Below are 15185 nucleotides of genomic sequence, written 5' to 3' on the forward strand. Positions count from 1 at the left end.
TCAATCAGGGTCTTATCTAAATCATACTATTGTACCAGCCCTTATTGAAAGTTTAATCATCCCCTTGTAGGACACTAGCTGATTAGTAAATTCACCTGTAAATTTAAAGTTCTCTCATTCCAACTCCCTTACAGGCCGATACAGTAAAGCGAGGCCGTGGTTGCGCAGTTTTTTACCCACTTTGGACGCATGCTTTGAGCGCGTAAGACAGACTCGTGATTCAGTATCTGCTTTTACGCGTCCTTAGTGCTTGCCGAAAAAGACGCATATCCATTTCTGCCCGCTGCATGTATATGATATGTTAATGATCGGATTAGCTATTCCCCCCGATACAGTAACGCACGCCCAAATTATTGCATCTTTAACCAGCTTATTTACCGCATCTTTAACCTCTATATTTACCGCCTACCCTGACCCTAGCATTAGTGTGGTGTCCAGTCAGCTTTGGACCAGACAGTGTCATGGACAACATGTATATATTGGCTCTGGCGATCTTTTTCATTTGGTTGAGAAGCAGAATAATAAATACTCAGCAAGCGAATTCTAGAAGGCAGATTGGAGAGGCCAACAGGGGAGCCCAGCAGCAAGGAGAACCCAGCCAACCCAGCCAACAGGAGAACCCTGCAGCAAGACCGGAGGAGGTATGTGTTCAATGGTACCATTCATCTCTGGGTGTCTGAGGCTCCGGGGGTCCACCGGAGACATGGACACCTCTACAGACGCCGGAAAGATGGGAGCCGTGCCAGACCTTCCTCCGGCATCTATTAGGCGTCCTGAGGCTCCGGGGGTCAAGCGGAGACATGGACGCCTTAATGACGCCGGAAGGATGGGAGCCGCGCCAGGCCTTCCTCCGGCGTCTATTAGGCGTCCTGAGGCTCGGGGGTCCAGCGGAGACATGGATGCCTCTATGGCCGCCGGAGGGATGGGAGCAGTGCCAGGCCTTCCTCCGGCATCTATTAGGCGTCCTGAGGCTCTGGGGTGGGGGGTGGGTCCAGCGGACGTTGGAAGGCAGCGGGGCCTCCGATCATGGACGCCCGGAAAGAGGCGGGAACGTCTATGAACTGAAGCCCCGACCTTGGACGTCTGGGCGGGCCCTCAAGGCATCGGCCATGGACGTTGGAAGGCAGCGTTCCCGTCTCTTTCCGGGCGTCCATGCTTGGAGGCCCCGACCTTCACAGACGCCCGGACGTCCTTGCACGTCCTTAAGCACCCGGACGTGGAAGGTTGGTGGTGGCCTCTGATCAAGGACGTCTGGATGCTCAGGGCAGCGGCCCCGGTGTCCATGTGGGGTCTGTAGAAAAGAACCATCCACTTACCTGCTGGAATGACATTTGAAATGACATTTGGAATGACAGGTATGGCGCCAGCGCACCCTGGATACTGTATAGGTTCTGTATACCGCTCTATACAGTAAAATGGATTGTGAACGCCTACCGCTTCATAGGCGCGCTTCGGACGATCCTTTGCCGCCGCTTGGATTTGCGTCTAATTTGAATACTGAATCGAGCAGCTTGTGAACCAAAATATGTGCGCGTCAAACTCGCGGGTGCCCGGCACTGCTGCACTTTTTTTTTACATGTCGGTACTGTATTGGCCTGTTAGTATCCTAAACTTAACTAGGAACTCAATAAAACTAAGATGAAGGCAGCAGTCCAGCAGCAAGAGGGGGGCTTTCCAGTCTTTTGCATTGAGGGTCACATGTATGATTTTTTACCCACCAATGAGAGATTGGATGTGTGCACTCGGTGCAAAGAGCTCCTGGCTCTCAGAGAACGAGTCTGATCTCTTGAGGCTAGAGTAGCAGACTTGGAGGAGCTGAGGCAGACAGAGAGGTACATTGATGAGACCTTCAGGGACATAGTAGCCAAGTCCCAAATCCAGTTTGGCAGCCCCAGTGCTGCCTTGGATCAGAAAGGTTTCCCAGTAGGAGAACATCACCCTGGTGTAGCAGGAAGTGATTCTGTAGCAAGGACCTGCTCTCCAGGTGATGTTTTGTCCTCTCGCACTGAGGACAAGTCTCTGAGGGCTACTGCCCAGGAGGGAAGGGTTAGGCTGGCCATCATAGTTGGTGATTCGATTATTAGAAATGTAGATAGCAGGGTGGCTGGTGGACGTGAGGACCGCCTGGTAACTTGCCTGCCTGGTGCGAAGGTGGCAGACCTCATGCGTCACCTAGATAGGATTATAGACAGTGCTGGAGAGGAGTCGGCTGTCGTGGTACATGTGGTGGGTACCAACGACATAGGAAAATGTGGGAGAGAGGTTCTGGAAGCCAAATTTAGGATTTTAGGTAGGAAACTGAAATCCAGAACCTCCAGGGGGGCATTCTCTGAAATGCTTCCTGTTCCACATGCAGGTCCCCAGAGGCAGGCAGAGCTCCAGAGTTTCAATGCGTGGATGACAAGATGGTGCAGGGAAGAGGGATTCAGCTTTGTAAGGAAACGGGGAAAAACATTTGGGGAAAGGGGAGACTTTCCCGAAAGGATGGGTTCAACCTTAACCAGAGTGGAACCAAGCTGCTGGCACTAACTTTCAAAAAGGAGATAGAGCAATTTTAAACTAGAACAAGTGGAAAGCCGACAGTCACTCAGCAGTGCATGGTTCGGAGAAATGTATCCTTGAAGGATACTAATGAAACAGGAGTGTTAGGGCATCCCAACAGAGAAGTTCCATTAAAAGCAAACATAGTACATATGCCTATATATAAAAAATCACCAAAGCTAATGATTTCCGAATTACCGTATTTTTCGCTCCATAAGACGCACCTGACCATAAGACGCACCTAGGATTCAGAGGGGGAAAATTAAAAAAAAAAAAATTGTGCTAAACCGGCTCTGCGTCTGGGCGTCTTATGGAGCAAATTAGGGGAGTGCATAGGTTTTTTTTTTTTCTCCCCATTTTGTTTTCGGGTCTGGGGAGGGCCATTTCGGTCCACTCCCCAGATCAGAATATTTTTCTTTCTGTGGGAACCCCCAAACCCCCCCATCCCAACCCTTTGAATTAACAACCTCCACCCCCCTGACCCCCCCAAGACCTGCCGAATTAATTTCCTGCAACCCCCCACCCTCCTGACCCCCCCAAGACCTGCCGAATTAATTTCCTGCAACCCCCCACCCTCCTGACCCCCCCAAGACCTGCCAAACGTCCCTGGTGGTCCAGCGGGGGTCCAGGAGCGGTCCGGGAACGATCTCCTGGGCGTGAGCCGTCGGCTGCCAGTAAACAAAATGGCGCCGACGGCCCTATGCCCTCACTATGTCACTGAGACCGACCGCTGCTATTGGTCGGTCTCAGTGACATAGTGAGGGCATAGGGCCGTCGGCGCCATTTTGTTTACTGGCAGCCGACGGCCCTATGCCCTCACATGTCACTGAGACCGATCGCTGCTATTGGTCGGTCTCAGTGACATAGTGAGGGCATAGGGCCGTCAGCTGCCAGTAAACAAAATGGCGCCGACGGCCCTATGCCCTCACTATGTCACTGAGACCGACCAATAGCAGCGGTCGGTCTCAGTGACATAGTGAGGGCATAGGGCCGTCGGCGCCATTTTGTTTACTGGCAGCCGATGGCCCACGCCCAGGAGATCATTCCCGGACCCCCGCTGGACCACCAGGGACGTTTGGCAGGTCTTGGGGGGGTCAGGAGGGTGGGGGGTTGCAGGAAATAAATTTGTCAGGTCTTGGGGGGGGGGGGGGTTGTAGGAAATTAAGTCGGCAGGTCTTGGGGGAGTCGGGGGGGTGTTTGTTAGATTTTTGTTTGGTTTTTTTTTTATATTCGCTCCATAAGACGCACATACATTTTCCCCCCACCTTTGGGGGAAAAAAAGTGCGTCTTATGGAGCGAAAAATACGGTATCCCAAACAACTTAAAAGCAGGTTGTTAAAACAAACAAAAAACACACTTTGAAATGTCTGTATGCCAATGCCAGAAGTCTAAGAAGTAAGATGGGAGAGTTAGAGTATAGCAGCAAATAAGATTGACATAATTGGCATCACAGAGACTTGGTGGAAAGAGGATAACCAATGGGACAATGCTATATCAGGGTACAAATTATATCGCAATGATAGGGAGGATCAACTTGGTGGGGGTATGACACTTTATGCCCAGGAGGGTATAGAGTCCAGCAAGATAAAGATCATACAAGAGACTAAATGCTCAGTAGAATCCATATGGGTAGAAATCCCATGTATGTTGGATAAGAGTATAGTGATAGGAGTATACTACTGTCCACCTGGACAAAATGTTCAGACAGATGATGAAATGCTAAGAGAAATCAGGGAAGCAAACCAATTTGGCAGTGCAATAATAATGGGAGATTTCAATTACCTCTAAAAAGACGTCATGCAACTCTAATTCTTCTTAGTCAATGTGCTGTATACTGTTATTATTTATAGGACCATCATAACACCTGCGGGCATACCAGCATATTTTAGCTTAAGGTTTTGCCACATCAGGTCGTGTTTAATCATTGGTCCGAGTCCTTTATTATATTTAAATAACTACGTCTCTTGAAAGTTTGACCCACGCAAAGGAAGGTATCACCCCGATACATATTTTTACAAAAACATTAAAAAAACAAAAAATAGAATACAAATGAAATAATAAAGGACTCGAACCAATGATTAAACACGACCTGATGTGGCAAAACCTTAAGCTAAAATATGCTGGTATGCCCGCAGGTGTTATGATGGTCCTATAAATAATAACAGTATACAGCATATTGACTAAGAAGAATTAGAGTTGCATGATGTCTTTTTAGTGAGAATTGTGTTCGTTGTGTCTTGAAAATAACTGTTGATACTGTGTGTAGATTTCAATTACCCCAATATTGACTGGGTAAATGTAACATCAGAACTTGCTAGAGACATAAAGTTCCTGGATGTAATAAATGATTGCTTAATGGAGCAACTGGTTAAGGAACCAACAAGAGAGGGATCTATTTTAGATTTAATTCTTAGTGGAACGCAGGATTTGGTGAGAGAGGTAACGGTGGTGAGGCCACTTGGCAACAGTGATCATAACATGATCAAATTTAAACTAATAACTGGAAGGGGGACAATAAGTAAATCTGCAGCTCTAACACTAAACTTTCAAAAGGGAAACTTTAATAAAATGAGGAAAATAGTTAGAAAGGTGCAGCTGCAAACGTTAAAAGTGTTCAACAGGCTTGGAGATTGTTTAAAAATACAATGCTAGAGGCGCAGTCCATATGTATTCCGCGCATTAAGAAAGGTGGAAGGAAGGCAAAACGATTACCGTCATGGTTAAAAGGTGAGGTGAAAGAGGCTATTTTAGCCAAAAAAAACATCCTTCAAAAATTGGAAGAAGGATCCATCTGAAGAAAATAGGATAAAACATAAGCATTGTCAAGGTAAGTGTAAAACATTGATAAGACAGGCGAAAAGAGAATTTGAAATGAAGTTGGCCATAGAGGCAAAAACTCATAAAAACGTTTTTAATTATATCTAAAGCAAGAAACCTGTGAGGGAGTTGGTTGGACCATTAGATGACAGAGGGGTTAAAGGGGCTCTTAGGGAAGATAAGGCCATTGCAGAAAGACTAAATGAATTCTTTGCCTCCGTGTTTACTAATGAGGATGTTGAGGAGATACCAGTTTCAGAGATGGTTTTCAGGGGTGATGACTCAGATGAACTGAACGAAATCACTGTGAACCTGGAAGATGTAGTAGGCCAGATTGACAAACTAAAGAGTAGCAAATCACCTGGACCGGATGGTATGCATCCTAGGGTTCTGAAGGAACTCAAAAATGAAATTTCTGATCTATTAGTTAAAATTTGTAACCTATCATTAAAATCATCCATTGTACCTGAAGACTGGAGGGTGGCCAATGTAACCCCAATATTTAAAAAAGGCTCCAGGAGCGATCCGGGTAACTATAGACCAGAGAGCCTGACTTCAGTGCTGGGAAAAATAGTGGAAACTATTCTCAAGATCAAAATCGTAGAGCATATAGAAAGACATGATTTAATGGGACACAGTCAACATGGATTTACCCAAGGGAAGTCTTGCCTAACAAATCTGCTTCATTTTTTTGAAGGGGTTAATAAACATGTGGATAAAGGTGAACCGCTAGATGTAGTGTATTTGGATTTTCAGAAGGCGTTTGACAAAGTCCCTCATGAGAGGCTTCTACAAAAACTAAAAAGTCATGGGATAGGAGGCGATGTCCTTTCGTGGATTACAAACTGGTTAAAAGACAGGAAACAGAGAGTAGGATTAAATGGTCAATTTTTTCAGTGGAAAAAGGTAAACAGTGGAGTGCCTCAGGGATCTGTACTTGGACCGGTGCTTTTCAATATATATATAAATGATCTGGAAAGGAATACGACGAGTGAGGTTATCAAATTTGCAGATGATACAAAATTATTCAGAGTAGTTAAACCACAAGCAGATTGTGATACATTTCAGGAGGACCTTGCAAGACTGGAAGATTGGGCATCCAAATGGCAGATTAAATTTAATGTGGACAAGTGCAAGGTGTTGCATATAGGGACAAATAACCCTTGCTTTAGTTACACGATGTTAGGTTCCATATTAGGAGCTACCACCCAGGAAAAAGATCTAGGCATCATAGTGGATAATACTTTAAAATCGTCGGCTCAGTGTGCTGCAGCAGTCAAAAAAGCAAATAGAATGTTAGGAATTATTAGGAAGGGATTGGTTAATAGAACGGAAAATGTCATAATGCCTCTGTATCGCTCCATGGTGAGACCGCACCTTGAATACTGTGTACAATTCTGGTCGCCGCATCGCAAAAAAGATATAGTTGCGATGGAGAAGGTACAGAGAAGGGCAACCAAAATGATAAAGGGGATGGAACAGCTCTCCTATGAGGAAAGGCTGAAGAGGTTAGGGCTGTTCAGCTTGGAGAAGAGACGGGTGAGGGGGTATATGATAGAGGTCTTTAAGATCATGAGAGGTCTTGAACGAGTAGATGTGACTCGGTTATTTACACTTTCGAATAATAGAAGGACTAAGGGGCATTCCATGAAGTTAGCAAGTAACACATTTAAGACTAATCGGAGACAATTCTTTTTCACTCAACGCACAATAAAGCTCTGGAATTTGTTGCCAGAGGAGGTGGTTAGTGCAGTTAGTGTAGCTAGGTTCAAAAAAGGTTTGGATAAGTTCTTGGAGAAGTCCATTAGTGGCTATTAATCAATAATACTTGGGGGAATAGCCACTGCTATTAATTGCATCAGTAGCATGGGTTCTTCTTAGTGTTTGAGTAATTGCCAGGTTCTTGTGGCCTGGTTTTGGCCTCTGTTGGAAACAGGATGCTGGGCTTGATGGACCCTTGGTCTGACCCAGCATGGCAAGTTCTTATGTTCTTATGTCCTTTTTAAAGGTTAGCGCCAGCAGTTTGGTTCCACCCTGGTTAAGGTGGAGCCCATCCCTTTGGAAGAGACTCCCCCTTCCCCAAAAGGTTCCCCAGTTCCTAACAAAACTGAATCCCTCTTCCTTGCACCATAGTCTCATCCATGCATTGAGACTCCAGAGCTCTGCCTGCCTCTGGTGACTTGCGCATGGAACAGGGAGCATTTCAGAGAATGCTACCCTGGAGGTTCTGGATTTAAGCTTTCTACCTAAGAGCCTAAATTTGGCTTCCAGAACCTCCCTCCCACATTTTCCTATGTCATTGGTGTCCACATGTACCACGACAGCCGGCTCCTCCCCAGCAGTGTCTAAAATCCTATCTAACACACGGAAATATATTTCTAGATGTTTCCCCTGTTCTTATTTAATGGAGATTACCCAGTTGACGTCTTGAACTCTTTATCTCAAATGTTTGTTCAACTATTTGTGGGTTCCCTCCCGCAGCAGTTCTCTCGAAACATGGCCCGTGGCAGGGGACTGTGAAGCCATTGTTACAAAAAATTGTTTTCTCTGACGCTGACACAATTGCCCATATATAATTAAAGATTGCTTTTTGAACTTTAAAGGACACTAGTGAACTAAGAACATAAGAACATAAGAAAATGCCATACTGGGTCAGACCAAGGGTCCATCAAGCCCAGCATCCTGTTTCCAACAGTGGCCAATCCAGGCCATAAGAACCTGGCAAGTACCCAAAATCTAAGTCTATTCCATGCAACCATTGCTAATGGCAGTGGCTATTCTCTAAGTGAACTTAATAGCAGGTAATGGACTTCTCCTCCAAGAACTTATCCAATCCTTTTTTAAACACAGCTATACTAACTGCACGAACCACATTCTCTGGCAACAAATTCCAGAGTTTAATTGTGCGTTGAGTAAAAAAGAACTTTCTCCGATTAGTTTTAAATGTGCCCCATGCTAACTTCATGGAGTGTCCCCTAGTCTTTCTACTATCCGAAAGAGTAAATAACCGATTCACATCTACCCGTTCTAGACCTCTCATGATTTTAAACACCTCTATCATATCCCCCCTCAGTCGTCTCTTCTCCAAGCTGAAAAGTCCTAACCTCTTTAGTCTTTCCTCATAGGGGAGTTGTTCCATTCCCCTTATCATTTTGGTAGCCCTTCTCTGTACCTTCTCCATCGCAATTATATCTTTTTTGAGATGCGGCGACCAGAATTGTACACAGTATTCAAGGTGCGGTCTCACCATGGAGCGATACAGAGGCATTATGACATTTTCCGTTTTATTCATCATTCCTTTTCTAATAATTCCCAACATTCTATTTGCTTTTTTGACTGCCGCAGCACACTGAACCGATTTCAATGTGTTATCCACTATGACACCTAGATCTCTTTCTTGGGTTGTAGCACCTAATATGGAACCCTTCCTCTTGGTATGAGTTATCAGGATGAGCCAGCAGAAATAGAGACATATGGAGAGTAATATCTAGGATTGATAATTCCTTGTTTAATGCTGTGGATCAACTTTGTTTCTATTCTGTAGGAACAGTCTTGAAGTTTACAGATTTGGAAAGATCTTCCAAATTGGAATCAAATGTTAAATTGCAGGCTGGGGTTTTTGCTAACTTGCAATCAACTTTTGTTGCAGGTATTAAGGATAATTTAATTTTCCATCAGAAATGTGAGATTTTGGAGAATAGGTTACATTAAAAAAATTTACATATATTGAATTTTCCTACAACTCATCTCCTTTCAGGAGCTGAGTTATTTAAGAAATATGTAAACAAGGTTCTTCAGTTCTCTGCTGATTAAGAATTTGTTATCTAATTCTTATTACCTGCCTGTTAAGGAGAGGGGTGGAAGCTTAGAAGAAGGGACTTTTGATGTCTTAGCACCAATATCTTAGTCCTAATTTATCATCTTTTCCTGAAACTGATGATATATGTACAAGAGCTTCTTTTGTAGTCACATTTGCACTTGATTCAGATAAAGATATCTTATTCTGTCAGTATTTAAAAAATAAGGAGAATGTTTTTTGTGGACAAAAGATTCAAATATTCCCAGATGTCTCTAAAGAAACCCAGTTAAGAAGGAAGCAATGTCTTCAATTGAAATCCCGGGTACCAGCTAGAGGAGCATCATTTTACTTAAAGCTCCCCTGTAAGTGTGCTATTTGTGTTTAGAGTAATACGTTTATTTTCTTAGATCCAACACCCTTGGAAGTTTTCTTAGTCGATAAGACTCAAATTTAAGTTGAGGTTGGGGAATGGGTAGCCCCAGGCTTGGAATTCTTTAAACTTGTTTGCCTTTTTCATTTTGCTCCCCTATAATGTGGGCTTGTTCATGAATATTTCCTTAGGATTATATATATGATATTTGTTGTTGAAAATAATTTTCTTGTTTTTGTATCAACTTATGTTATAAAACTTAATAAAGTATAAATTTAAAATAAATAAATAAAAGAGCAAAAGCACTGACAAATTAGATTTAAAGAATGAATAGGCAAGCCAAAACAAAATTTGATAAGAGAGGCAAAACTCAAAAGCTCCTTCACCTGGTGAGAAATGTGGCACCAAATAAAGAAATGATGTGCATTAGCTTTCAGGTCCCTGCCAATGTGCTATACAAGAAGTACACACAAATCAAGGTGAGTCCTCCCAGTAGAGGTAGTTAAGACGAGAACTGTAATGGAATTCAAAAGCTTTGGATAAACACAGAGGATCCCTAGTGACCAAAGGATGGAAATGAAGTTAATGGGTAACCTGCATTGGGGGATTCTGCACGGAGTGGCCAGGGCCGGCGCATCCATTAGGTGAACTTCGGCGGTCGCCTAGAGCGCCGAGCCATAGGGGGCACCAAAGAGCAGCCACGTGGTGCTGCAAGCAGGGCCTATCCCGCTTGCGGCAAAGAGAAATAGAGACTGTGTGCTTCTCAGGGCCACGAGCAGCACGCTGAGAAGCACACAATCTGCGCCGAAACAGGGAGGGGGAGAGTGTGACCGGAGGGGGGGGGGGGGGGGGCAGCGCAAGGGTCGCCTAGGGTGCCCAATAACCTTGCACCCTGGAAGCAGCAGTTACTACATTAATTAATTAAAGGAATAAATAAAGCTTGCTGGGCAGACTGGATGGACCACTTGGGTCTTTTTCTGCCATCATTAACTGTGTTTCTATATACTAGAAGCAAGGAGTCAATTGGACTGCTAGAGGAGCAAGGGGTAAAAGGAGTGCTCAGGGAAGAGCAGTCCATAGCAGAAAACCTAACGGCCAGATTTTAAAAGCACCAAGCGTGCAAATTCCGGCCTTTATGCGCGTGGCTGGGCTTTGCACGCGCCAGGTGAATTTTCGAAGAGGCCCGGCCACGCGCGTAAAGGCCGGTACGCACCAGGCACGTACTCTTGTTCGCGCCTGGTGCGCGAACAAGAGTACGCGTGTGCGCAGATTTATAAAATCTGCCTCTTAGTGTTCAGCGCTGTTTCATAGTCAGAGCCGTACTACATTCAGTTCATCTTGTTCAGCAGTGCTATTAATCAATGTGACAATCTGTGGGCTTCAAACCCAGAGTATTTTCTTTTTTTTAAGTTAAGCCACCACTGTACGGTTCCAGACCACAGAAACAGAAGCTCTGCTACCTGGTAAGTCAAACTGATGGTTTTGAGTCTCCCTGGGTTGATTTGAATGACGCTGCTGTGACGTAGAAACGTTTTGCTGAAAGTTCCCCCTGAGGAAGCCCGTTCGTGGGTGAAACAAAGGCCTTTGTAGGGGCTTTTTTCTATTTTTGATATGTTTGACACACAAGAACCTGTTAGGAAGAACATTGTTTGACATAAGATTTGAAGGAAGGACTTGTTTGAATCTTTTGTTCTCTGTGGACTAAGCCACAATATGGCTATAAAATGTGTTATATATTAATATATTAACTTCTTGGATATTCTTGTTAAAAAAAAGATGGAAATTCCCTGGCTACAAGCTTATAAAGGAAGTGAAAGAAATATGTTGTTACATTATACAAGTTTCCATCCCCATCATATACATAAAAATGTACCTGTTGGGCAATTTCTCCATTTACGACGATTATGCAGCACAAAACATGAGTTCTTCGTTCAGGCAGAAATTCTATATCGAAGATTTCTGAACCGAGGATATCCCATCAAATATATTAAAAAAGCATTCAATCACGCCTCTAATGCAGAACAGCAGTGGCTTTTACTAGAGAAAACATCCGAAGAAAATTCTTCTCCACTAGTATGCACTTTACCATTCTCTGATAAAGCTAAGATGGTTGGGTCATTAATTTTACAACAATGGTCAATATTGAAATCGCATGTAGTTTTGCAGATAAACCTATTATTGCATATAGCCGTGGAAGAAATATTGGAGATATACTAGTACATTTTTTTGAAACCTACACAAGATATTCATGAAGTCTCATCAAGAGGCCATTGGACCTGTCAACATTGCTCATTGCGCAATCAATCCTTAATGGGTCGTTTGGACAGGTATACATGGAGTACAGAATACAGTTTATGATTATACAGACTGTTCATCATCATATGTGATGTATTTAATTACTTGCCCCTGCAACCTGTATTATGTGGGGAGAACCAAACCTATGATTCGTACGAAGTTAATAGAACATCGGAGCTGTATTTCTACTGGTAAAATCTCTGCGCCTATGGTATCACACTGTATAGAATTTCAACATACTTTCCAAGATTTGCAGTGGAGAGTAATTGAACAAGTTCAAGCCAATCCAAGAGGAGATCCGAATAGACTTTTAAATTTTAAAGAACAATGGATCTTTAAGTTAAATACCGTGTCTCCGACAGGATTAAATGGCCCCATAGAATGGAATTCACTCATGTGATTAAGGGAAGGAGTCTGAAGTATTTAATAAGATTCGTAAAAGCCGGAAACACACTCACAAAAAACGCTGTGCAGCCATGATGAAGAGTCATTATTAGTTGGTAAAGGCTGGATATTCTACTTAATTTAAATTCTTGAATCTAAGTTGAAGAAATTTTATAATCATGATATATAAGACTGTTGATAATTGCTTTTGTGTTTAGACGCAGTTGAAAATAACCCTTGAAAAAGGACAGTAGTCCGAAACATGGTCCCGTGTCGGATTAACTATAGCAATATCCTCTGAGCTTCCATCGCAGGTTTCGGATAAAGGAGTTGAAATACTGAAATCTCCTATGAGTTTATAATATAAGTGATTCTACTCATTTTAAGAAAAGTATAATTTAAATATGCACTGAAGCTGTTTCACTATATTATTCACAAAAAACAATTTTTGAAAAAAATGCAAAAACTTGCTTGACTGATGATTAAATATAAGGCCGAGTCCTACAGTGGTTCACCACACGATGAAGCCTATTATGATGGTCATATAGATAATATTCACTTTTGTGCCGAATTTGACTGTATGCGTCATGACATTTGAGAATTGCAGATTAAGCTGGTTTATGTAATTGGGTATAAAATGTGTTAAACAGCTTTTATTGTGCAATATTTTGGCCTGAAACCTGCCCCTATTACAATGAGCTGCTTTGTATGAGATTTACATGCAGGAATTTTGTAAATCCATGCAAAGGAAATCTATGCAAATAATGTGGCTGATTTAGAAAAACCAACAGCCATTTTAACAAACCTCAAGGTGATGGGGCAATGGCTGGTCTGTGCCATTTTATAAAATGGCATCAACTGGACCCAGAGCTAGGGGGCCCGCCGAGCCTCCACTACCCCACCAAGACTGCTTCTTTAAGGTATGGGAGTTCTGGGGGCTGGGGATCCAGTGACTCCCTAGACCACCAAGGTCTGTTTTGTTTGGTGAGACCCTAGACCCCAGAGACTATGGTTTATGTTGGGAGGTCCCAGGGAGGTGGGTGGGGAGGGGGGGGGGGTGTCTTTGGAACAAAGGGGAGAGGATAGGGAAAGGAGCGAGGCACTGCAGCACAGTTTAAACTTTTTTTTGTTGTTCCAAAATGTAAAGAAAAATACAATAAAAACAAAACACAAAACTATGCAATAATAAATAACCAACACTCCAATGACAGTATAAAATCTTTTTTTTCCTCTGACTCAGAGCCATCTCATCATGCAGCACAGTGGTGGGGTGGGTTTGGGCTATATGGCCTTTTAAAACAATGGCAGCTCCGTGTGACGCGAGCTGCCTTCGTGTGTCCCTTCTGCTGCATTCTTTTATTGCAGTTTTTCCACAATAAAAATGAATGGGGTGATATCATTGCAATATTTTGTCAGGGAAGGGAAAAATATCACAGGTCCACCCCCATGATAAACTATTGGAACTTGATAAAACTTGCCCGTAGATTGTAAGTGCTCTAGGGACAGCAAAATACCTACAGTACCTTAATATAATTTGCTCTGATGTGATTGACAACTCAGAAAAGCCAGATTATTAATTTATGAAAACATTTGCTCTAAATGTATATAGAGTTTCAAAATTACAGTAAATGTCCCTTTTTTGAATCCTGTTAATCAGCCGTACCACATAGGCGACTTTAGTTAGCTGTATAAAAATGCCATTTTGAACATACAACTTGCTTGGAATGGTCAGATGTTCAAATTGCAGAAAATGAGAATACCTGTGAGATAATCAACAAGTAGCAGAGATGTAGAAAAATACTTTCCTAAGACTCTTTATGGTAAGAAAAGAGGTAAGAGTTAGTATTACCTTGGTCAATTTGTGCTTTGACCACAGGAGGGCCCTATGAGCCTTTATGCTGTACTATATAAAAGCAGAGTGATTGCTTTGTTACTCCACTTGGATGCAGAGAAATAAGGGTCAACAAAGAAGTTGTAGGTGAAACATTTTATTGGACTAATTTACTACATTTGTGACTAGCTTTTCAGGGGTTGTGTTCCCTTCATCAAGTCAAAACAATTGCCTTAAAAATGTATTAACCCTCCAAACACCACAAACAATTACATGTGTATAAGCACTGTGAGAGAGTTTGAATACATTTACCGATGAATCTACTCCGGTAGCACATATCATTAAAGTATCTATTATATCTGCTTTATTAAAACTACTTTTCAGAAATACTTTAATAGCATCTGCATCATATTGAAAAGGATTTGACATTTAAAAAGCAAATAATTTATAAAACATGGTAGCAAAATAGATGGCTAGCCTGCTCCAGCATCTCTCCCAGCTAGTGGCCGTGCAAGATTAAGTGCCTGCAGGAGATCATTCCTTATCCTTTATGTGCCAAAACCCTTCTTCCAATGCAGACTGATAAACCTGATATCCTCTTTTTGCGAACCTCATGCAGCCGAACCACCGTTCTGTACAAGTTTGGCCCTTTACCATTCAGAGTAGATGAGCGTATACGTTTTCATACCAAGGCATCTCCACTTTTTTTTAATCCCATCTCTTTAAGTATGCCCCAAGCATTCTTAAATTCTATCATGACCTCTGTTACGACCCCATGAGCTGGTAGGCTATTCCAGGCTTCCCCCACCTCTCAGCAGGAAGGTATTTCTTTGTATTTCCCCTGAGCCTTCTTCCTACATTTCATAACCTCTTGTTCTTGAATTTATTTTTCTGTGGAATATGGCAACTTCTTGTACTTTATGGAAGTTTAACTATTCAAATATAAGTTTTCATGATTTATGTTACTATCTATGGAGCTCTTGCTTGCCTAGTCTAAGCCAGACTCCTGCTTGAGCAAGGTTTCCCAAAACTGTCCTGGGGACCTCAGAGCCAGTTGGGTTTTTCAGGATAGCCACAATGAATATGCATGAGAAATTTGCATACATTGGAAATCCTGCATAATCTATTTTATCTCATGCATATTCCTT

Source organism: Rhinatrema bivittatum, chromosome 9, assembly GCF_901001135.1.
Source record: "Rhinatrema bivittatum chromosome 9, aRhiBiv1.1, whole genome shotgun sequence".
In the NCBI taxonomy this organism is placed as follows: Eukaryota; Metazoa; Chordata; class Amphibia; order Gymnophiona; family Rhinatrematidae; genus Rhinatrema; species Rhinatrema bivittatum.